This window comes from Lutjanus erythropterus, chromosome 10 (genome assembly GCF_056507025.1).
Source record: "Lutjanus erythropterus isolate fLutEry1 chromosome 10, fLutEry1.hap2, whole genome shotgun sequence".
NCBI classification, from domain to species: domain Eukaryota; kingdom Metazoa; phylum Chordata; class Actinopteri; order Lutjaniformes; family Lutjanidae; genus Lutjanus; species Lutjanus erythropterus.
This window is the reverse complement of record NC_139326.1, coordinates 40862277-40887312: the sequence shown is the minus strand read 5'-3', so window position 1 is coordinate 40887312 and position 25036 is coordinate 40862277.

Sequence of the window (25036 nt, the reverse complement as noted above, 5' to 3'; positions counted from 1 at the left end):
CTCAACTCCAGGTATCAAACAAAAACCACAGTCATTGTATTTCCCACATAGAAAACGGGACATGGTGTGATGTGTATGAGATGTATTCTGCTGCCAGCTGATGAATCTGATATCTGAACACAATAACTGATGGTTTTTCCACTTGTCTTTTACAAATGAGTCCAGGGGTCTACAACCTTTACAAACAAAAGAGCCATTTTTGGCCAACAAAAAAAAAAAAAAAAAAATCTGCCTGGAGGCACAACTATTAACACAATTATTATATTATCTCTATTCCCTGAAGACCTTTTTTTTCATTTGGCATCCACAGGTTATGGAGACTCAAGTAGATGAGCCACCATTAAATTTAGAGGAAAAGTCACTGAGATGTAGATATAAGAAAAAAAAAATGTTAAAAATGTAAATGTAAAAAAATGGTGTGTAGGCTACACATTTTGCAGTTGTCAAATGTATGAATCACTGTAAAAAAAAAAATAAATAAATAAATAGCTGTGATGACTCAAGATATTAACAGATAACTTTAAAACGTTTTGCTGAGATAATTTACTTTTCTTCTTTAGACAAACTTGAATCTTTGAGTTTCAGAAATTACGGGGAAAAATGTGTTTCAAAATTTGGTCACAATGAACCTGAATTGTCATTTTAGTGCCTGAAAATTAAATGGTTTTAATTGAAGATATAACATTTTAACCATCATTCACTTTCACTTGAATCACTTGAATTTTTTTAAATACAGTTTTGGGGGTTTGATTAAGCTCAAAGATTTATCTAAAGAAAAAAGTAAATTGTCTCAACTAAAGACAAGTAGTTGGTAAAACGTTTTCAAAACCCACAACAATGATAAATAAAAATTCAAATGTTAAAAACTAACTGTTATTCATTGTGTTGTGATGGTGTGCAAATGGCATGTTGGAACTTTGCGCTTGAAAACACTATTCATTTTGTTGCAGAGATTCTGCAACGCTGTTTTCCTCATGTTTTGTACTGACATGTTGGTGAATATTCTCAGTCATCCAGGTCATGGTATTCTTAACAAGGTTTGTAGTAGGCATCTGGACTTGATAGAGTTCTAGAAGATGTTTCGTCTCTCATCCAAGAAGCTTCTTCAGTTCTGACTGACTGGTTTGGTAGTTCAGGTATTAAACCTAAGTGTGGTCATTAACACCTAGAGAGGCATGTGACTCATGATCCCGCCCCTCCATTATGTGACCATTGAGGGTCACCTGGGGGGAGGTGTGAATGAGAGTTGCTAAAGTCCCTGCTATCATGTGACTTGTTGGAGTCATGATTTCAGGTGGGTATCCAACTGCCTGGGCAGTGATCTTAAGACTGCATTGTAAGTGGCAGATAAATTGTGTCTTCGGCCTCCTCCTCTGTTGAGAGATGGCCGTTCCAGGTTAACAAAAATGGCCTCTTTCACTCCTTTCTCAAACCATCTGTCTTCCTTGGCCAAAATACGGACATTGTCATCCTCAAAGGAGTGTCCTGTATCTTTCAGATGTAGATGGACTGAGTCCTGACCTGAGGAACTGGCTCTCCTGTGTTGTGCCGTGCGCTTATTCAGCGGTTGTTTTGTCTCCCCCAATGTACAGGTCTGTGCACTCCTCACTACACTGGACGGCATACACTACATTCTCCAGTTTGTGTCTGAGTGTTGTGTCCTTGGGGTGGACAAGTTTTTGTCTCAGGGTGTTTCTGGGCTTGAAATGCACAGGGATGTGGTGTTTGTTAAAACTCCTCCTGAGGTTTACTGAAACGCCTGCAATGTAAGGAATAACAATGTTTTTCCTTTGGATGTAGTTTTCTTGTCTCTCAGACCTGTTTCTTTCGTTGGTTTTGATGAAGGCCCAGTTTAGGTATCCACAGGTTTTGAGAGATGCCCTGATGTGCTTCAGTTCTTTATTCTTCCCCCCGTACTGGTTGGAATGTTCTGTGTTCTGTGATGGAGGGTTCTAATAACCCCTAGTTTGTGTTCCAGTGGGTGGTGTGAGTCAAAGAGGAGATATTGGTCTGTGTGTGTGGGTTTCCTGTAAACATCGATGTTGAGGCTTCTGTCCTCTTCAATGTGCACTGCACAGTCCAAGAAGGCCAAACTGTTGCCTCGGACATCCTCTCGGGTGAAACTGTCCACAGCATTGTATGGTCTGTGAAAGCTTCACCCTCCGGTGTCTTGATTTTGACCCAGGTGTCATCAACGTACCTGAACCAGTGGCTTGGAGGTGTTCCTCTGTAGGAGTGCAGGGCTCTGTTCTCTGCTTCTTCCATATAGAGGTTGGCCACTATCAGAGACACAGGTGAGCCCATCTCACAGCCATGTTTCACAGGCACAGGCATCAGGGTCTTCTAGAACTCTCTCAAGTCCAGTTGCCTACATCAAACCTTGATACAAATTTGTAGACTAACAAAATAAACCCAACCCTCAGTTGACATGACAGTGAGATAATGATAATATAATAGATTATGACTGAATCTTCATTTTTGGAGGAACCATTCCTTTTAATATAAACCGTTAAAAAGAAACTAATACTCCAAGTAGTTTTTGGAATGAATTATTTGTACTTTTACTTGTAATTGAGTAATATTTTAGTGATGTAACAGTACTTGTACTTGAGTACAGATTTTCAGTACTCTTTCCACCACTGCAGACTACACAGCTTCTACAACTTGGGCCCTCATAACATTTATAGCTGCTCTCAGTGACTGCAATCAAATATAATGCTCAGTGATCCTGAATTAGAGACACTTAAGGAAATTATTTATCTCTCCATTAATGCACCTATACTCTGAATAGAAAGACAGTGCTGTCAGTCACATTCTCTTTTTCACCTACTCTCAAGATACACAGCAAATACAGCTAGAAATCAACATGCTATGAGTTCAAACAAAGAAAACATACCTGAAAGGCATTGTTGGGGGTTGATCCATTCATTTACATTGCAAACGACTATGGATATAGTCTAAATATAGTAAGGTAGCATATTTTTTTTCCAAATTTAGGTTACTGGGACGCAGGAAACTGTCTTGTCTTTGGCTGTGGTCCCCTGGGGTCTGTCTTCTCAACATCAAAGCACTGCCAGTTGGAGCGACAGAAGAATAAGCACATTTTTCTTAAACACACACTTGGTTCTTGGCTTTATTGTCAGGCTAACTAGCCAGCAGGCAAATTTAGCAGAAAATCTGGATGTTAAGTAACTATGCACTAACGCTTTATTGAAAATATTTTAAAGAATTTAAAAAACTAATTTTAAAGAACAGGTTAGAGTAAAACATTTAAAGCAAGTTCCAAAAAGAAAAAGCTGGAGCCTCACTTAAACACACAGATATTAAAAGATAGCTGTGGATAGCTATCTTAATACAATTTTACATGTCATGGTTTGAGGTTTTTGTTTGTAATTTCCTGTTTTAATTTGTAGTTCATTCTCTCCCTCTTGTTTCCTCTTGCTGAGTTCACTTCCTGTCTTTTTTTCTTTTCCTGTCCTTTGTGTTTCTTTCACCTGAGTCTGATCATTTCCTTCAGTTCTCATGTTTCTCTGTTTCTGTGTCAGTTCGTCGTCACCCTTTTGTGTCTGTCCTCTGAGCTTTGGATTTATGCTTCATTTTCAGACTTTGCATTTTGCATTGCACTTTTGGCTTCCGTGGATTTGTTTGCTTATTTTTGGATTCATCTTTGGTTTTGACCAGACAGTCTCATGTGTAAATCTGAGGAACATTCTTTTTCTGCTCCTGCTTCACCCCTGTCTGCTTTTTTGGATCCAACTTCTTGATTTTTTTGACACATTACCACAATATATCCATTGAGAAAATCATTGATCAGTCCAACACTCCATACAGGCTGTGAATCAATCCTTATTTAACACAACTACACACATGCACAGTCTTTGTTTTGTGCTGAGAGGTTTTCCAAGGTGAGTCAAAGCTAACCTGAAGCTTCAGCAGCATGAGTTAGCTAATTCCAGCTCGTTTTCACTTCCATTGTTACAGCAGCTTGGTCTGTGCCCCTGTGCTTCAAACTAAATTATGACACTGTAGGTACACTTCTGAGTGTCATTTCTGGAGGTGACTCTCTAGTCTTATGATTTGATGTGTCCCTCCTGGTTCTCCCAGGTTCAAATGATGCAAAAGTGTCCTCTTGGATTCCCCTATGGTAGATAAAACATGATTAAGCCCTCTAGGGTGTCCTTTCAATGGACAAAACATCATAAAATGCCCTCTGACTGCCCTTCTAGTGGTCAAACATGGATAAGTTCCCTCTAAAGTTCCCTTCCAGTGGACAAAATGTAATAAAATGTCCTCTGGGGCAGCCTGGTTTCTCAGATGACACATGGGGCAGAGGTTCATCCTGACAGGAGCATGTAGGTTTACTGCAGGGACACTAGCAACACTAACAAACAGTAAATAGCGTGACTGTATAGGGATGGCAGTTCCCACCCAACCCCACAATTATTATCAATCATCAACAATAATTGGGTAAGCAACACATCAAGTTGAATTTTGTTGAAATAAAGGTCAGCATGACAGCATCAGCAAATTCTTTATTCAATTATTTCCCCTAAATAAATTATGTTACAGCCCAATAATTGATCAAAATCTGCCCAAATTGATGGAAAACCTCTCAGATATCATCTCTAATGTACAGTACAAATTAATTCAGAAATAATAGCAATAGCATTGTGGTTCCTAACAATTTCAATATGACATATTATTAAATATTAGGTTACATTGTAAAATCCAACTAAAAAACTTTTTTCCTTTCTGCCTTACAAAAAGAAGGACAATTAAAAAAAAAAGAATAAGAAAAAACTGAAGGGACAGCTCAAACAAAAATATGAATAGGTTTATTCTTGGTTTGTCAACTGCAACAGGCCTTGTGAGTATTCCAAATTAAAGTGTCTCCCCCACATACTCATGCATGAAGAGGGAATAAAAGACGTGCACACAATTCCACACACACAATATTAAAGTTGTGCTGAGTGACTGGATGTGTTCACATAACACAGTGATTACAATTTATGAATATATTTTTAATATCTGTCATTTTTAACACATTAAAAAAAAAAAAAAAAAGCCCAGCTCATAGTAAACAAGCCCAAATTCTGTCCACCCAGCCAAGTCCAGTATAACCTACATAATGCAGTGCAGCTGGGTGAACATTGCCCAATCTGGAGTCACTGATCATATTAATTTAACTCTGTTTCACTCTATATTTCTCCCCTGTTCATTTGAAAATATATTCAAATCAAAGATGATTATGGCCCTGAATCTGATGTTACAGCAAACTTATCAAGGAGTCAGAGGTCTTTAGTTGCAGAGCTGAGAGCGGGAATCCATCCTCTGATTTAAAAACATTTGATTATGTGAATTGCGTGATTTGGGAGAAGTTGAGAATGAATCACATTTTCTTCTGTATTGTCCTTTTTATGTTGAGTTAAGAATACCAATATTCAGTGAAACGTCTGTTCAAAATCCAGAAATGTTCTGGTGGTCTGATGATGACAGAATGGAGCAGTTGTTTCATTTGAATGTTTATAAGTTAGCTAACTTTGTTTCTAAAGTTTGGAAAAAGCATCAGAATGGTTTATTTGTTTAACATTATTGTAATTTATGTTGCTACTCTGGTGTCTTGTGGTGCCTGTTTGAGCACATTGCTTGTGGATGACACAATAATAAAAATCCATTCATTCATATTTTGTTCAGTATAATGGTTTATGACCAAATACCTCCAAAACTAATGTAGCCCATCAGCTTTAGCTGTACTTTGTGGCCAACCTGCCAGACCAGAGCAATGATTACAGCAACCAACCAACAACCTCACTTTAAACATATGGAATATGTTGTGATAACAAGCTACAACTGTCCAACTACAAACTAAAACTATTGGTGAAACTGGTTTCCAGTCAGAAACAACACAGACCTGAAACAGAACAGAACACATACACATATATACATTAGGAGTATAAATGTTCATAACTATTATTGCTGGCCATGATCAGTGTAATGGTAAAAGATCAACAATACATCAAGCACTAAAGTAGAACATATACAATAATATAAATGACATATCATACACATATACAGTATGACCAGTCAGCACATACATTTATGAAGTATACAGAATTCCTCATCACTTACATGTGGGTGTCTTAATGCTCCCAAATGTAGAAAGTGTTGTATGTCCCTCTGGAGAGATGTAGTTCAACGTGTTTTATTGTGTGACGAGAGCTGTTTTACCCAGTGAGATCAGATTATGTGAGATTTTCTGAACAATAAAACTCAAAATCAAAGGCCTCACAATAAAAAGATGTCCATCAAAACACAGAGAAAGAAAAGTGTCACAGAGACAGTTGTCAGACTGGGGATTTAGGTCAAACTTTTGAAATGATAAATCCATGTGGGCTTCTTTTCCTCTATTCAGTCTTTCAGCAGGTAATATGATGCTCAAGCTTCCCATCTGCTTTGTCAAGGTTGTCTGATACACTCGCCTCAGCAGCTCTGCTGTAATTCAGCTCTTAGACGCTATGATTCATGTATGATGACTGCATAGTCTGACTCACACACAGTAGACATGTCCAACCACCAGCCACAGCTCATATTTCAAAATGGCGTGTTCTTTTTCAAACAAAGAGTATGCACATTAAAACTTTCCTCTGTAAAGACAGACTTGCCTTTATGTCTTCACCTAAAAATACATTTGCATGTCATGAACTTGTAAGGAGTGTATGATATGTTTCTCCCTGAAGTTCAACCAGCAGTCTTACAGATTTTCCAGCTTTTGTTATGTCCACCAAGGGTGCACAATGCTCTAAATTATTGTTTTAATAAATTAAAATGTTTAAATGTTTCTGGATCTGCATCAAAATACAAGGTAGTAAAAACTTATCCAGGGCAATAATTTCTGAGAAAAGTTCCATCCTGTCTGGTAATATAATAACTTTGTACAAGGATAAATACTTTGCAGGGAGTCTGCATGGCTACAGAGCTACGCATATTTGAAAAGATCATATTGGTGTAGAGCAGTCATTACATAAAATAACATCAGATCAACCACACCAGTTGCCTAAGTTCAGACCTTTGAATTCTCCAGCTCTACCAAGTTCACTAATTTGTTGTCCATCATGGCATGAAACACCGATTTCTCAGTTAAAAAACATATTGATCCAATCAGAGCCATGGGCAGGATTACTGCTTTTGTCAGTCTGCTCCAGAACTAAGAAGAAGTAATGGCAAACACTCTGGACAAGATAGATGTATTTTACATAGACGGCATGTGTTCGCCCAGCATCGTAGCTTGTTCTTACATTGCTCTGTTCCTCTCAACAGCAGTATGTTGGAATGTCTAAACATCACTGTGGACTTAAGCTGAAGTTATACTTATTATATCAGTCAGCATGAAGTAAATTTCATCATCAGAGGGTGTCATGTAGGCTCTATGTGAACATATGTGTGTCCAATTTGTTATGACTGTGCGGTCTTGTCTGCAAGGTCACTACATTACAATAAGCTATGGAATACAATCTGTGCATGTGCAGACCGTGTCTTCTAAGCTCTTACGCCTTAATGTGACAGGGGTCATCATGTCTGTGACGTGGGTTTGATCTGCCCAGCTGATTTTGTTGATTTCATCCTTTTTCATTTTGGATGTATGCTTCTACCATGGGTATGTAGGTTACGTGGTGAAATTATTCCTTTTTTGTCTGTTTTTCTTTTCTTTTATGATCTAGAGTCTTATTTTGGAAATTAACCAAATGCTCTCTGCTCTTCCTGTGTCTGACTTCCTGCCTGGCTCAATCTGCTCCGTGCAGTTTGACACAGCATCCGACAAAAGTAGATGGCGTGTATTCTCTGCAGAGCAGAGCGGAGAACCACTTCTGGGATGTGTTGCTGTGTCCAGTGGAATCAAGCCATTACTGATGTGTGTTTGAACAGCGATGCAATCATTTATCTAAAAACAAAACAAAAAAAAAAAAACACCTACAGTATAAATGATGATGAATATTTAAACTGAATGAAATAAATATGAAAGTGATATATGAAAAAATGGTTGGTTCATTAGTTCATAGTTCAATAGTTCAGGAAGAGCATTGATGTTGTGCCTACATTAGCTGATTAGCATTCAGGCGACCAGCTGACTACCAGTGACATGAGGCTAGTTTGAGATGAACTGCGCCTCACCTGGAAAGTAGAGCACACCAGGCAGGAGGTGGTGATAAAAAGCTGCTGACAAGTTGGACAATTTCCAGAAGCTTTCAGAGAAAATACAGGAAGTGACAGAAATATTTATATCCTGTTAAATCATCTGTAGGCTACCTGTAGTTTGCAGACCATCTTCAGATAGTTATAGCTGAAGAAATAAAGCAGAGTTTTTGATCACTGTTGAAGCTGAAGCAGACATCCTCCTACTGTTCCATGATCCTCTGGTCTTTTCATGTCATTTGTTAAAATGCTTTGTAACTGTTTGTCTTCTAAGTTATATATGAACAATCTTGATCCAACCACACACTATATGCTTGTAAATAGATTTAACCTTCATTGTGCAACATAAGTCTAATACATGTTGTTTGTTATCAAAAGAGAACACCAATCAGAATCTGTAAGCTTGTTGATTCTACAACAGACAGGCATTTGCAGTCTTTGAATAGTAGCTGCAGCATCTGGCTCTAAAAACTGCAGCCGTGCTGACCTTGTGCATGACATCAGAGCAAGTCCGACACAATTCTAACAGTCATTCAACAATCACCACTGATTGACTCTGCACAGGCCTGGCTCATCTTGAATGAGCCTGTTAGTTCCTGCACCTCCACCAACCCACCCTACCTATGTTTTTGTTTGTGATAATTTGTCTTGGTCTACAGTCTATCTTTTAATTTCTTACAAATCTGTTTTTTTCCAATGAACACAAGCAAAGCAATAAACAAACAGGATAGAAAACATAACTTCTTGGTAAAGATAATAAGATATCAACCTCAAACTAAATGCATTGACCTAAAGCTGCTTTAGTCATATTATTTCTGTTAACACATGACTTAACTCCTTATATATTTTTTGTGTTATTATACATACCTAAAAGTAAGAATCACTTCTTGGTTAATCGTTGGAGTCACACTGGGAGTATTTTTCATGTATTATTGGAGAAGCCCTGAGACTGTCCTCCCCTCTGTTTAAACTCCATGTCAGCATCTCCCTGCCCACCTAATGTCTGTCTCTGCATCAGATGGTTTCCTCATTAACTGCGCCCACCTGCCAGAGAGAGCAAAAAGAAGACTTCACCCATCAGTCCAGAGCGGAAAGCCCAGAGAAGGAGTTCTGAGGCCCCGGGGAGGCCGTCATCCTCAGGTTACCACGCTGAACATAACTCTCAGTTTGGACACACAGAGGCTGATTAAAGCCAGAGACGGAGGAAGCCAGGGAGCCAGGAAAGAGCGAGACACAGGCTGGAGAGCTGACAGGACTCCTCAGGTGAACTGAAGGCAAACTTTCAAACAGTAAACACTGGAGCAATGAAGGAAATGTGCATCAGTCTGTCAGTCACAATAAACAAACCAAACCAACATGCTTCCTCTCATTACAGTCTGTAAAAGAACTGTTGTGAAAAACGGCACCTGGAGTTAACTACGTCAGAGAACATTTGGTTCGTGGGTGAAGCTCTAAGAGGCATCAGTAAGCAGACAGACAGAGGGCTGGATTATACCCCTGAGTTAGTTCTGTTTATACCTTCTGGAGTCTGCTTGGAGGACGTGTTTCACACATGTGCGGTAGATCAACATTTGTAGTGGCCGCGTGGTCATGAAAAATAGGGAATGATGACATGTTGAAGCTACACATACACCCTCTGATGACAAACTTTTTACGTCATGCCCACCCTCATATACTTATGTATAATGGAGTCACAATATGTATAGTATAATACCGGCAAAAGTTAGCTGGTAGCTGGTGAACACAGTATAGCATTTCTAGCAGCCTAAGAGAGAGCAAAATAGAACCACAAGAGAGCAAATATTGGACCCAGTGCCCCAAAGATGGAAAGGGATGAAATAAAAAATTGGGATGGTCTCAAGACAGATGGTAGGCCCAGCCTAAAAAAAATACAGTTGTATAACTGTAACACTGTTGTTACATGCGCACTGTGTAAAGTGGCATAAATGTCACATTTTTAGTTTCAAGATATTAAATGTTTGTGAGATTCAGTGGCGTAACGAGTCAGCACCAGATCCTAACACATGGTTGTTAAACCAGGCCCTGCCCATCACAGTCAGACATAATATAACATAATGTCAGTGACTGACAGAAGTGAAAGCATGCAGCTTTAAAACGACCAACAACAGCGAAATGCACTGCCGTGATATTGAGGAGGAATCATAATACCAAGGCCAAGATAATAATCTGACAAATCTTGTGTTAGAGCACCATAACAGATTGAAGCATCATCACTATCAGAGCAGCTTCTCACATATAAAAACTAACAGGTGACAGCGCATCTTAAAACAGATGAAAATACAGTATACTGTAACAGTGCACCTTCAAACTGATAACATTCTTCAAGTCTACACATTAGGATTAGCAAATTAACAAAAAACATAGGTGTGTCTGTTGATTATTTGTCAAACAAATAATGCGTAGTCCATAATTCCACGCAGGTGCACTTTGTACATTTTTTAACACAAAATCAGCCATTTTTAGAAATGTGACATGGATGTAGTAAACTATAATCTTGTATATGTAAAACATAGTTTGTGTTATTGTAATGTTGTTTATTTGGTGAATGATATCTAGTATGTGACACCATGAACTAAGTGTCTTGACTGAATAAGATTTATATAAATATCTTCCATGTCCATCTATGGACTAGTGTACTCATAAGTGGTAGCAACAGCACATTAAATTGTTGCACTAATGCATCTGCCTTACCTGTATATATGGTTGTTCTACCTCTGGTGAAACTGTCTTCTATGAATGATTCAACATGTAATTCAGTCTTTCTTTTCAGTGGACAAACTGAGAGCAGGTCAGGGTCACATGTGTCCAGCTGCCTAAGAGCAGAACCATTTCTTCTGTCTCTGTCTCACCTCTTTATGGGTGGATGACTGCATGTTTCCTGAAGGCTGTCTGGAGTAAATGTGAAGGAGGTTTCCATTGTTAGCTGGTAATCCTCAGCCTCCGTCCCTGGAGCCCAGTCATTGTACCACTCATGTCTCACCTGCCCTCACTATTCATCTAACATGTGAGTGTAACTAATTTGTGACCTCAGCCATTCGAAATTGCAAGAGGATGCAGAGGAGTTACTACCTCAGAGGGCTGAGTGTTTCGCCATTGTGTGATAAATGACAGGAGTGTGTGTAACATCTGGCAGGAGGACAAGGAGCTGGGGGAGACCTGGAGGAACTGGGTCAAATAGTAGCAGCAAATCATCCAGTTGGTTTTAATCTGTGCTCACTGCCAGATGGCTGGGCTTTCCTTCAGCTCAGACAGTCCTGCCTAAGTTCTCCATAAGAGAAAAAGGACTTAAGTGACTTCTTGTTATTAGATACATTTCTCTCACACGATCACACATGGAGTAAAATTCCTGTGCATGACTTGGTTGAATAAAACGTTGATCAAATTATTATAATAGAGCTGTTTTCTCACATCCTGACTCAGGAGTCTGATAAATATTTCTTGCCTTCTTTTCAGCCATAATGATGTAACATCTGATGCAGCATCACCTGATCTCTAAGATGTGGATGTCCAGTCAGTGCTGATGGTAAATGTGGTCAATTATAGCAGTAAATTCCTCAGTGCTGCTATACTGACAGAGAAAGGCGAGGTAACTTGCTGCAAAATCTGCTGATCTTCCTGCATCCAGTGATGTCACAGTGATGTTTGTGGTGTTACAGGCGATTTGACTTTCACTCAGGTGGGCAAGGTTCTGCAGGACACAGCAGTGCAAGCTTCAGTGAGCTCATGGGTGGGTTTTCTCTGTGATGCTCTGAGTACAAGGCTAATTTTATTTTGAGAGCTTGGAAAGTCAGGCAAACTAGACTGAATGATAGATGCATACAATATGAGATAAGTTTACTTGATGTTTGTCAGCCTTGTAGCCCCATTCGGGCAGGATACTGATTTCAGAATACAGAACCCACATATATTATTGTTGTTGGACATAATTTAGTCCATCTTACTAATATATTTTAGCACTGTTTAGTTGAGGTGTGTACTGTGGAAACCCAGGAAAACCCAGCTCATCCACCTTTTTGCAATGATGCTGAGAGTTAACTCATCTATTTCCAAATAAACTTAATCAATCACTGAGGGGGAAATACAGTTTACCCAGTTTACTAATCTCTTTATTGTCCACTACACCCCTGATTTAGTTATGTTTTCCAGTATAATGGTATGATGGTCAAGTCATCTACAGTTTAATCTGTAGATAATCATATTTGTTCTGTAAGACTTTGTAAGATTGTGTTATCTACAGCAAAACACAGTGTCTGACAGCTGGTTGAATATGAAACAAACCTTGAATGTCATTGCACATATGTCTATTTTTACTTCCTGGAGTTGATTGACTGGCCTGTAATCTGACTGTCTCACTGAAGGAGAAGGAACAATGTGGAATGAACTGTGATATGTGAGTTCAGCATAGATTGGCTGCTCTGCGAAATATAGGAACATATGGGCACATAGGAGATCCCCTGGGAGAGCAATTTGAGTTTCCATTCTCTGGAGATAGAAGATGGCAAACTTCAAAATGAATGTCCTTCCATAGATCCTGTCTGCCTTAGTACAGTATGTCAGACCACCTCACAGCGCTGCTAGTCATTAGAGAAACCAGCTCATGGATCCCCCACCTCACACTGCATTTATGTAACCACAAAGTCAGCAGAAGACACATCTTTTTGTCTTTGTTGCCTGTTTGGATTTTCCATCCACGTTCCTTCGGTGTCAGCCTTTTTATATAATGTTCTTTATGAGACGAAGATGAAATCCACGTTTGCAGATACTGTATCCCTGCACCCAAAATGTCTGATTCTTGAAAGTCATTTAATCCTTCAGATTTGTGAATTTCACAGCTTTGTCACTCAGCTAAGCTTTCATTTAGCATTCTGATACAGTGGTGAAGGGAGGGATTAGCGTACCCTGACACAGACTTGTTCTGCATCTCTGAGCGAGATTTTTTATAATGTACACAAGACAAAGTTCCTGATTAGTATGCCATGCATTACCTAAAGGTTATAATGCTGTTATTAACATCAAAGCAAAGGTTAAAGCTCTACTCTAGGAATGTACTCTCAGAATGGTTCAGCTAAAATAATAACATGAAGACAAGAAAACAAGAAGCTCTTAATTGAAACAGTGTAAGAGCTGCTGTTACTTTCCATCAGTAGAAAAACATTTGTTGACTGTATTTTTCCAGCATTAAAAGGACAGTTCATCCCAAAATTAAAAATACCTATTTTTTTCACTTACATGTCATTTGACTTATCCATCTAGATAGTTTTGGTGTGAGTTGCAGACTTTTATCAGATGTCTGCTTTCTCTTTAATATAATGGAACTCATGGGGCTTTACCATTGGCACTTTTGGCTGTGCCGAGTCAAACCATGCCACTCTGATTTACATTTCCATCACCACTCCTAACGCACTGAGCTGTGCTGTCTCATGCCCAAAATGGATGTTCTCTGGTGTGAGGCCAAAGCGTAGCTGACCAGCCTCTAAGCTGGCTGCCTTTCCACCCACAGCCAACCCAAGACACCTCTCCTTTCTCCCCCTCAAACAAGTGTGGGTCAATACTCAACTCATGTCTGTGTGGATAGCAAAGATATACAGAAGTGCCTGTGTAGCTTCTAACTGAATTTCTGTGGTTTGAGGTCTGGTTACTGTCTCAGAGAGACAGCATAGAGATTCCAGGAAATGTTCAAAATAAAAGAACATGTGCTATTTTGGAGTTACAGAACTAGATAAGGCATATGTGCTCTATCTTGTACAGTGCTATTTCTGCATGACAGATGAGACCCAACCCTAAGATGATTCTTTTTTTTTCTGTTTTTTTTTTGTTTGTTTGTTTGTTTTGTGATGTTAAATGCCTGTTTGTTGAGCTGCTTCTGAGAAACGTCTGAAACGCTCCACGGCGCCTCTGGTGGAAACACAAGCATTGTCTCGAATGGCCGTGAATCACTCTGACTGCTGCGGCGTGACCGTAACATGGCGCAGCCATGCCTGGTGGAAATTCCACCTTAGGGGTGTAACGATTCACTCGTGCATCCGATGCATCGAACTTTGATGTGTAAAATACAAGTGCATCGATTCAGACAGCCTATATCAGTAAAAAACTGAACATGAATCGGAAACAAAACGATGCAGCATTAGTGCACCAATACCTCTCATTACAATGTGCATGTTTCATTTTTGGCATCAAGGAGCTGCCACTGTAATTGTCCTCCGTTTTCTCTCTCGTCCTGCCTCTGCTTGCACTGCTCTCACTGGATGCCTGCTGCCACACTCACACAAAACAAGCCCTCCCTCCCTCTCCTGTGTCTCGTCTTCATTTGCTCAGCAGCACTGAAAACAGTGACAGAAGTGACATTGTACCAAGTCACACCACCAACCTTTCATAACGTGCAAGTGTAGAATAAGTTTTGGGTTTTATAAGAAAGAGGAGAAAAGCTGCTGCAAATCATTTATTCAAAACGTGTCTGACAGCAGAGTACAGATCCACGAGTCTGACCCACAGAGACGTCATGTCACTGTGAGAGCAGGTAACACAGAGCATCACTGTTCCTCCACACTAATCAAAACCACAGCACTCTTCATATGAAACAGAGCAGCACATCATCTTACTGCAAAAATACTGATATTTTTAACAGTTTTAAAGTTTGTTCACAGATTCTCATTTAGGCTACAGTATCTCATTTACACATGAGACTCATAATAAGATGTTCACACCACTGTAATGTCTCTTTCTCTCTGTCTCTTCTGTTACTATATTTAGTAAAACTATACGGATTTCTTTTTGCAACTAAGAGCACTCTACAAATGTAGCATTAATGAAATAAAAATGTAAAGATTCACATGTTGCATTATCTTGTATTGTATTGCATCATATTGTATTGTATTGTGACAGAGCTAAATCATATCGAACAGAATCTAAAGCTATTTAAAAATTTATAAGATGTTTTTGTGCATAATTGAGTCACTTGGTCTTGTTTCCACATCGGAGATTTGGCTTTTTGGCCACAAGTTTTCCACTTCCAGCCAGACTTCTCCGGACAGTAGATGGGTGTACTTGGGTCCCACTGGTTTCTGCTAGTTCTGAGCTGATGGCACTGCTGAACATCTTCTGATTTTGAAGTGAAGTAAGCATAATATGTCTTTCATCTGCTGTACTAAGTTTCCTTGGTCGACCACTGCGTCTTCGGTCCTCAACGTTGTCCGTTTCTTTGTGCTTCTTCAAAAGAACTTGAACAGCACATCTTGAAACCCCAGTCTGCTTTGAAATCTTTATCTGGGAGAGACCCTGCTGATGCAGTATAACTACCTTGTGTCTTGTTGCTGTGCTCAGTCTTGTCATGGTGTCTGACCTGTGACATCAAACTGTCTTCCACAACCTCACCTTGGTAGCAGAGTTTGGCTGCTCCTCACCCAGTTTTAAGCCTCCTACACAGCTTCACTTAATGACTGTGTTTCAACCTACATATGAAACTGATGATCATTAGCACCTGTTTAATCTGGTTAATCACACACATGACTATGATCCTACATAATCCCTGACTTTGTGCAAGTGTACCTAGAAGAATCGATGCTGTTTTGAAGGCAAAGGGTGGTCACACCATAAACTGCTTTTAAGATGTTTCTTCTGTTGGCTCACTTTGCATTTTGTAAATGGATAAAAAAAAAAAAAAATTAATTTTATACTTTTGAAAGCATTATTACTTTACAGCATTTCTTCACACCTGCCTAAAACTACTATATATATGATTATTCTTTGATTTCACCTTATATTGTTGTAATGTAGTGTCTATTAAATGTTACTGACAGTATTAACTGTCTGTAGTGATAACAGGAGAATATTTTTTTCAGTAACCCTTCAAATGACTGCACTGCTGCACACTACCATGTATCCCCATGCATGTGACATGTTTTAGTAGCACCAGAAAAAAGGGCTCCCCCAAAAGCCACAGTGTCATTCAAACCCTGATTATCTCATCAAAACACATTTTAACAAAATGTAAAAGAAAAATTCCTTTTGGGTGCATAAAAGAAGTCTTTTTTTACTTCAAGTCATGAGAGATGGGAAGGAAAATAAAATTATCTTTTTGCTGAGTACAAGTTAAAATCAAGTGCCATAATTAATCCTGGTATTTGCCTTTGGTGTTTGGTGTATAATGCAGTCCATAATCCTGGAATACAAACTGTGTATTCCAACAAAATGTCAATATGCTCTGGAGCTTCTGCTATCTGCAGTATAAGCTTGTCGTGCTATAATGCTGTATGAGGTTTCCATGGAAAATCTATTATAGCACAAGGTCAGTGCGTAAAGAGAGGGCCATGCTTACGATGATCAGGCAGGATGGAGCAAAGGAGGAAGTTCTTTGTACTGTATGAACCCAGAGTCAAGAAAAATACATCACAGACACAGTGAAACACATTTTGTAAGCCATATGGAGAATCAATTGGCTTGTCTCTCAATGTGTTCAATTAAAGTGAGCCACAGCCATGAGTAGATGGAGGCTCATTTATCAACAAAGCATGAGTGAAGGTATCTAAACGTAGTTCTCATAGCTCATTATGCTGCTGTGGCGATCTTGTGGGAGGAAGATAATGGTCGATGCTCTCATCTTGCTCTGACGGCTTAAGAAGCCGACAGAGCCAACTTCCTGGCAGGACTGAAAGAAAGAGACCGTTGCCATGGGAACTAGTGTTAGATGGTCTCCAAAGGAGTTGAAGTAGTTCAAACTGAAGAAAGGATAGTTATAATAAATACAGCACAAAAGATTTGTGATTTCCTCTGGGCTCTGACCTGTTAGACAGTTGAAGATTCTCCTAAAGAAAATTGCTGAGTAAAATATGAGTATCTGTGATGTGCACTCAGCAGGGACACTCAAGAGAATTTTTATTAGAAGCGTGGGTCTTGTGTGGGTTCGCAGCAGTGGCGTCAGGAAAACGGGGGGCTGGCCCACTTTTTGGCATTTCTTTCTAATCATCTATTGAACTTGCCCTGGGTAATGACCTAATTCTCAGTGAGCCTCCCAGTGCGCCACTGTGCCTCCATCTCCAGCCACCGCCTCTTCACTCATCGCTGCATTGATTGACTTCCAAGAGATGCAAGGGGACGGACATGTAGGCAGGCAGGAGGAAGCATCGGTTTGATAAAGGCAGCATGAGAAGACTCATATGAGAGAGGGGTCAGAATAACTTGTCACGCCTGGCTTCATCATCATAGGTCTGGCCAGCTGTAAGGGATGTGCTGTGAGAATGAACTCTGCGGGGCGGCAGGAACGACCTTCTTATTCTACTGTACATTAAAGGACATTGTGTGATTGAGTGTTCTATATATCTGCGACTCACACACTGTCATCATATCTAACACCAGCCTGTCACGAGATGTAATATGAAGTGATTTAGCGGAGAGAAAGAAGAAAGAAGTGCGTGCGCTCCTCTATTCGTGTGAGAGCCTCATCATTCCTCAGTCATATGGTGATGTTCGTGATGAAGCACCCTGTTATTCGTGCACTGAAGACTGGGTGGGTAATCAAGAAATAAATTGTCCAGACTGCAGCGACCCCCTGCCTGTCCCACTGCCTGTCATATGGACTAATCCCCTGTCATCGTCAGGAAAGTGTAATGGACGGCAATCCTCTGAAGCATTCCACAAAGTAATATTCTCAGAGATGAGACTATCTTCAAAGAGAAGAAAAACTCTGACACCTCAAATCCCCTTATTTTCTCACCATTAATCATATTATGTTCCTCATACTGTAGTTGAGATTTTATTCAGGGGGGTTGGGAGGGCACATTATCAACTGCTACTGACAAAGTGTGTGTCAAATTGATAAAGAAAGTATGTAAAATGGCAGTGCTGGTGTACAAAGGGAGCTAGATCATCATAATCCCCTGATAGCAGGAATCCCATTAGCTACGGGTCTGTGACTTACAATGAGAAGGGTCAGATTATTTCTGCGATCCGGCATCATAAGCTGTTGACACTACCCTGCTGCACTACCTTCACCCGTGCAGAAATCTCCAACAGAACACAGTTTCTGTCAGAATGATCTCACATGAGATGTGAGGGGGAACATTGTTTAGTACATTACTGATGAGGACAAATCAGCTGGATGATAAAAGTACCAACAACACGGAATGCAACTTATATATGTAGTACATGTCCATCATGAAACAGTTAGGATGCGGAGGTTGGCTTTTTTGTCATTGACATTCATGTTATTGTGATACTGATATGCTACAATTATTGTTCTAACGTGTATAATGTGTTTAGAAGACCCCCCCACCCCACCCCCCCCATTTTCCTTTGCACGATTTTTTTATAATGTACAAAGCCAAATGAGTGCTGCATCTATGCAGCCCTCCTCTCCTCACACCTATGCTCAGATGGGCCAGATGTTGTAAACCACTGAGGCAGAAAGTGAGACAGATGACATCCTTTAAAACCAGGATGATTTGTCAGTATTTTGATGAAGTAAATGCAAATAAGGTGGTATGTAGACTGTCAGAATTACCATGTTCAGCACAGGCATGTGGATGTTAACCTGCAAGGACAGCAAGCTACTGGTGCTAGCACTGCTAACATAAGCCACATTCTGCAAATAAATCTGACCCCCAACTTGTCAACGTCTGTTATTGTTGTTGACATTTATCAATACTGAACTTTGATATTTTATCATTTTTTGCTTGCTGTTTTGACTGAGTATGACCTCCAAAAAGATTTTGCTGCTTCTTTGTGGAATACCTCCCAGGATGACCTTCATCTGGAGCTTTTGTAGTCCTGAGCCTTTTGGGTAAAGTGACTGAATAATACAAAAAATTGCAACTGTCTATTGCAGTTTCCACTTGCTCATGCAATTTCATTGCAAAAAAAACCCTTGCAACATGCATTGGTTATTGAAGAATGTGATTAATGGCAGAGACAACATGACTTTCAATAGAGTGTAGTTTTGTCCTAACTTTAAGACACTTCTGGTTTCCAATAAGAGCTTCTCCACAGTACGGGGCCAAGCCATAAATTGGTGCAGAATATCAAATGATGACAGATGTAATCATTTACAACCATCTTTGCTTTAAATAAAAGTTAGAAATATCTAATGGCCAGATGTTCAGAAGTTTCTGAGTGTAACATTTTAAGTCATTCCTCTAGGAGTACTACAGCAGAACCCCTGCTTATAACTCATTTTGCACCAAGGTAGACTGCACAGCTGGACAATTACATCTCTGAAATGACATTTCTAATTGTATCATTGCACACACTTTGCCATCTGTGCAGCGCAGCATGTTGCCAATTCTATATCTGCAAGTACAAAGTGTAAAACCGTCTGTTCAACAATTGCCTTACAGACAGACAGAGTGCAGAGAGGACCTCTTACATAACAGTGGTGACTCCCTCTGTGACTCCCTCGGCGGCTGTCCCGCACTTTTGCCTCTTCCGCAGCCCAGACAGGGAGGACTGTATGTACGGTAGCAGGAGCTGACGTCCGGAGGCGAGGAAGGGGAAATGATTTACAGCACTCTGTTCTCTCTGCCCAGATAATAACTGGACCAGACCTCTGGCAGGACACAAGCCAACAACTTCCCACTAGGCCAGGACCAGAGCCAGAGGGCTTGGAAGCTGAGGTGCACTGGTACAGAGAGCAGCATCAAACGCTGGTAGTTTACAGAAGGACAGTATCAGGAAAATATAAGAAGTATCAGACAGGGACTGGAGATTTTTACAAGGACAATAGTATGTTAGAAAACTTCAAATGAAACCCACAGTTGAGTGGAGAGATTGACTAGTGGCCCGGCTGACCTTCCCGTTGCCTCCACTCTCTGTGCACTGTGGATGTACCCAGATGCCTTAAAGGACATGTCAGGTACAGTGCACACAGAATCTTCATTATATTTTTCCTGAAGCCACAGATGCTGACAAGTAGGCTACTCTTATTCTAGAATACTACTTGGTTTCAAGTTTGTGTTAATTTGTTTAAAACTGTCCTATTGTTGCTTTGCTGTGATGTCAGAGCATCACAGGGCTGAAAGATGTATAGACAGAGTGGACACTATATAACAGTCATTTCCAATGACTGGGTCAGGACACACAGGTGGGTCACAGGAGATTTATTTTTTTATTTTTTTTTTTTTCCGAGTCCCCAAATAAATAAAATACTGTGGAGGAAATTCTGCAGGTTTTGATAAAGATTTATATCTGCAGTCCACCTTTACAGCACACCACAAGTTTTAACATGTGTATATGTTTCAGTTAAAGTGCCAGGATAATATAGGTTGATGTGAAAATGGTGGTAAAAATGGTCAGGAATGTTTATACACGATTGAACTCTTCCCAGAATTGATTGATTAGGCTGATTGTGACTTGGGTTGTCATTTCAAAATATTGGGTCTCCATGAAAAAAAAGTTTTGGAAACACTGTTACAGAAGGCTGTTTTCACATTCATTTGCTGAAGGGGACATTCCTCTGTGCTCACATTTAATCTCAGTATCACAATTACTTATAAACACAAAAATCATGAACAACAGTTTAACAGTCTAACTCCACAATTCAGTACTAAATAGTTCTCAGTGTTTTCACCTTTTCAGCAACTTTTTTCTGACACACATATATATATATATGTGTGTGTGTGTGTGTGTGTGTGTGTGTGTGTGTGTGTGTGTGTGTGTGTGTGTGTGTGTAAAAAAATATATAATATACTTCAAAATGACACCACAAGAGTGGCAGCTCTGACCCCTTTCTGTGTATTTTTTTTCCCCATTTTATCTTTATTTTATAAGCATACCTGTACTACTTGAGCTGCTGTAATGTGAATTTCCCCAGTTTGGGATCAATAAAGTTTATCTGATCTGATCTTAATGTCCTTTGGTGCCCCCAACACAAAGGGATAGTTCACCCAAAAATGAAAATGCAGTCATTATCAACTCATCCTCATGCCAAGTGAGGGTCAGGTTTATTTTGTTAGTCCACAAAACACTGCTGGAGTTTCACAGGAAAACAGTGTTGCAGAATCTTGCAAACAATGGAGGTGAATGGTGACCAGTTTTCAGACCTAAAAAAGACAACAGAGTAAAACCATAAAATGCTTCCATACTGCTCATCTAGTGTAATCCAGGTCATTAAAAGCCCCACCATGCCAAGCTGAATATAACTAAATAACTAAAAATTTTACTTACAGTTTTCTAGCCTGAGTCTTCACTGTAGATCCTTAGCTTGGAGCTACATTCACATGCACACTGTCTGAACCACGTGTGTTTCCAGTTGTTTTTTTATGTTTGAGTACTCTTCATTCACTTCCATTGTTTGGGAGATTCTGCAGTGCTGTTTTCCTGTGAAACTCCAGCAGTGTTTTGTGGACTAATGAAATCAAACCAATGCTCAATCAGCATGAGGGTGAGTAGATAATAACTGAATTTTCATTTTTGGGTGAACTATCCCTGTAATGTAACAAACAAGCGTTCTTTGCTTTGTGTGTTTCCCCACTGCCGAAATCAGTTCCATATAAATATTGGAAACCTGGTTCCTGACCAAATGTTGATATCCATGAACCCACTGTGTCTTTGGTTGTAAGGATCACTGCTAGGGTAATACCGCTAGCATGGCAAAAAAAAAAAGTAATTCAAGTTAAACAGTCAGAATGTGTGTGTGTGTGTGTGTGTGTGTGTGTGTGTGTGTGTGTGTGTGTGTGTGTGTGTGTGTGCGTGTGTGTGTGTGTGTGTGTGTGTGTGTGTGTGTCTGTGTGTGTGATCTAGAATCTCATTTAATCCCAAAGATGAGTGCTATTGTGCAAATCCCTGTGCAATATACCTTTAATCCGATGATTACTGGTGTTAAAGATGTAGAAATCGCACTGACCAGAACACAAGTGACCAGTGAGCTTCTCTCTCTGCCATAGTAAGTGTGTGAGTGTGTGTGATTGTGTGAGAGAGGTGTGAGAGGATGCTGAGTCCGTGTCCGGAAGCTGTGAGACAGTCAAACTCAGTAATCCTGCTCACGCTCGCCGAGAGGCAGAAAGCAGCTCTGGGTACAGTGGCAGCAAGACAATAGTGGCACTGTGAGGCAGACATCTGGGTTTCCACCCCCGTCCCTCCCTCCCTCCTCCCCAGCAGCCCCCACCGATGTGGCTTTGTTCCACTAGCTTTAGACCACGGCAGACCCAGGGCTTCCCCAAACCCTCTGACATCACCGGCCAGCTGATAGGAAGCACAAAGGAACATGCAAAAAGGATGCCTTCTATTTATAAACCATGAATGAGTGCCATGATTCCGCTGCCTCAGTCATTTGTGCTGGACCTCCAGGCCAAACGCTGAACTGCAAACCAGAAAGAGGAGAAAAAAGGCTAAAGAAAAAAAGCCTTGCTGATATCCAGAGGGAAATCATATTGCAAACACCTGCAGCCTTTACAAATCAGAAGGGAAGACTGTTCTGTTCTGAGTCTCAAAGTCTGATGAGACAAAAAAAAAACACAGTATGTCTAAATTCAAAACACATAATTTGAAGCGGCTGTAAAATGATTTAATACACATACTTTGGTCCAGACTGAAATATCTTTGTTTGTCATGAGATTTTGTACAGATGGTGTCTAGAGGATGAAACAGATTGACTTTAGTGATCCCCTGAATTCTTCTCCATCACAGAGGTTCTGAATTTTTTTCTTGGCCAAGGACCCCATACAAGATCGAACATATACCGAGGGGCCTAACCCATAAATAAGTGTATTAGATTTTAGACATGCATTGAAAATATGTGCATCATGTCAACACAGAATACCCAACATACATCCACACACTCAGGAGAGTGTGTTTCACTCTGAGTGCACACAGAAAATACAATGTGGAACATATACTATATGAAATAGGCCTAATTAAAAAAAAAACTAAAAAGAACAATAACAAGCCATTAATGCCATTAATTAATCACCATTAATGGCTGATGTGTGTTTGACTGATAGGAGGGACAAGTGTTATTGGATTAGAGCATAAACTATGAACTATTTTACACCTATTTGAGAACTACTGTTCTAGGACCTACCAGCAGGTCAAAGCTGTCAATTATCCAATGAAATATCTCAACATCTATGAGATGGATAAGTAAATAGACGAGGTTGACATTTGTGGTTTTGACAGAGTGTCTTAAAGTCTGTAAAAAGCAAGAATAAATGTGTGTTATTTACTACGCAGCCAAAGTTGAATGATTGAAAAACTGCTAAGTATATAAAATTAGGTCTCAAGATCATGTGTTTGTCTGCTCTGAAACACTGGGGGTGTGTCCACTTCCTTGTCTCAGTGTCAAACACCACTACCACCTGAAAACCACCTGAGACATGGACGCTTTATTGGACATGTCCAGACATGTTTGACCCACCAGAGCCAGAGGACAGTGATAGGATGGTATTTATTTTTCTTCTGTGTCGGGTTGTTGGAACTGAAGTGAGCTGAAGTGAACTGCTGGACTGATTTGGACTGAGAGAGTCACTGAGGGTATGTTTGTAACTGACTGTTAGGAAGGGCGGGGTGGGTGCAATTTTGTTCATGTGTATGTTCATGGGGCTTATATAGTGTTGGGGGACCATGACTCCAGCACATCACTGAGACATGTTTCAGGCTCAAAAAATCCTGAAATTATGAACATCAGTTCAATTGTCTAACTCCAGAATTCAGCACTACATAGTTATCAGTATTTTGACGACTATTTTCTAACATGTGTAATGTGCTTAGAAGAGAAACTCTGAATTCCCAGAGATTTAAACAACTATTGGATGGGTTGTCAAAGAGTTTAATACATACATCCATGTCCTTCTGGTAACAACTCTGGTGATAGCTTAATTTCTAGCACCATGATCAGGTCAAAATTTATCCAATGCTTTGGTTTAGGACCAAATGCCTGCAAAACTAATGACATTCCTATCAGCCCCAGCTGAACCCCCTTTGTGTTTAGTGCTAATAAGCTAATTTTAGCATGCTAACATGAGAAACTAAGAATTTGAACATGGTAAACCTAACATTAACATGTCAGCATTGTCATTGCATGTTAGTATTCTGACATTAGCATCTAGCTCCAAGCACCACTGTGCCTAAACAGCTTTCCAGAGCAGCAAGCAAGGCTGGAGGCTGAGATTTTATGCATGAACTCTCCCTCAGAGAAAAGGAAAATAAATTTATTAGTAAATTAAAATGCTTCAGTAATTCACTAATTGCTATAAAAAAAAAATGTGACAATGTGTCGCAAAAGATCTCTAAACTGAAAGTTCACACACACTTTAGAAAAGGGGGCCTGCTTTTAAACATGCTGGTTGACACTATTTTTTCTAGTGTTGAGTGCAGAATTCTTTAGTCATTGTTTCCTGTTATGATTCATCTGGCTGACTGATCTCCAGTCCATGTGTCTGTGTTTTCAGTCACTCCATACGTACCACAGAGGTTGTCTTCCAGCATTACCAGCACAAACTTGCAGACTGGTTCATCCCCTGCTAACTGGAGTGAGGCATTTTTAGACAGTTTGAATGGATTGGATGATGTGATTCTGTGAGGTAAGACTCACAAAGGGTTTTTTTTTTTTTTTGCAAGGCCAAATTACATACAATAAAGTGAGCCAGCTGGAGGGCTGTGTGTGCTCCAAATTTGAGAGCTTGTAAAAAGAGTGTGCCTGGAGGTATTCCATCCTCTCCAAAATACAGTATCAGAGGGTTAAGTACAAGGCTGGTTGAAGAGGAATCCTGCTCATCTTAAATCACCTCAGCATGTGGGGAGAAGAGAGCTGAAGTGTAATCGATAAATCTCATATCCTACTTCTTCAGTGCTGGGAACAGGTAGAGAGCCACAACAAGCAGGTTCTCTAATGATCTGTCCA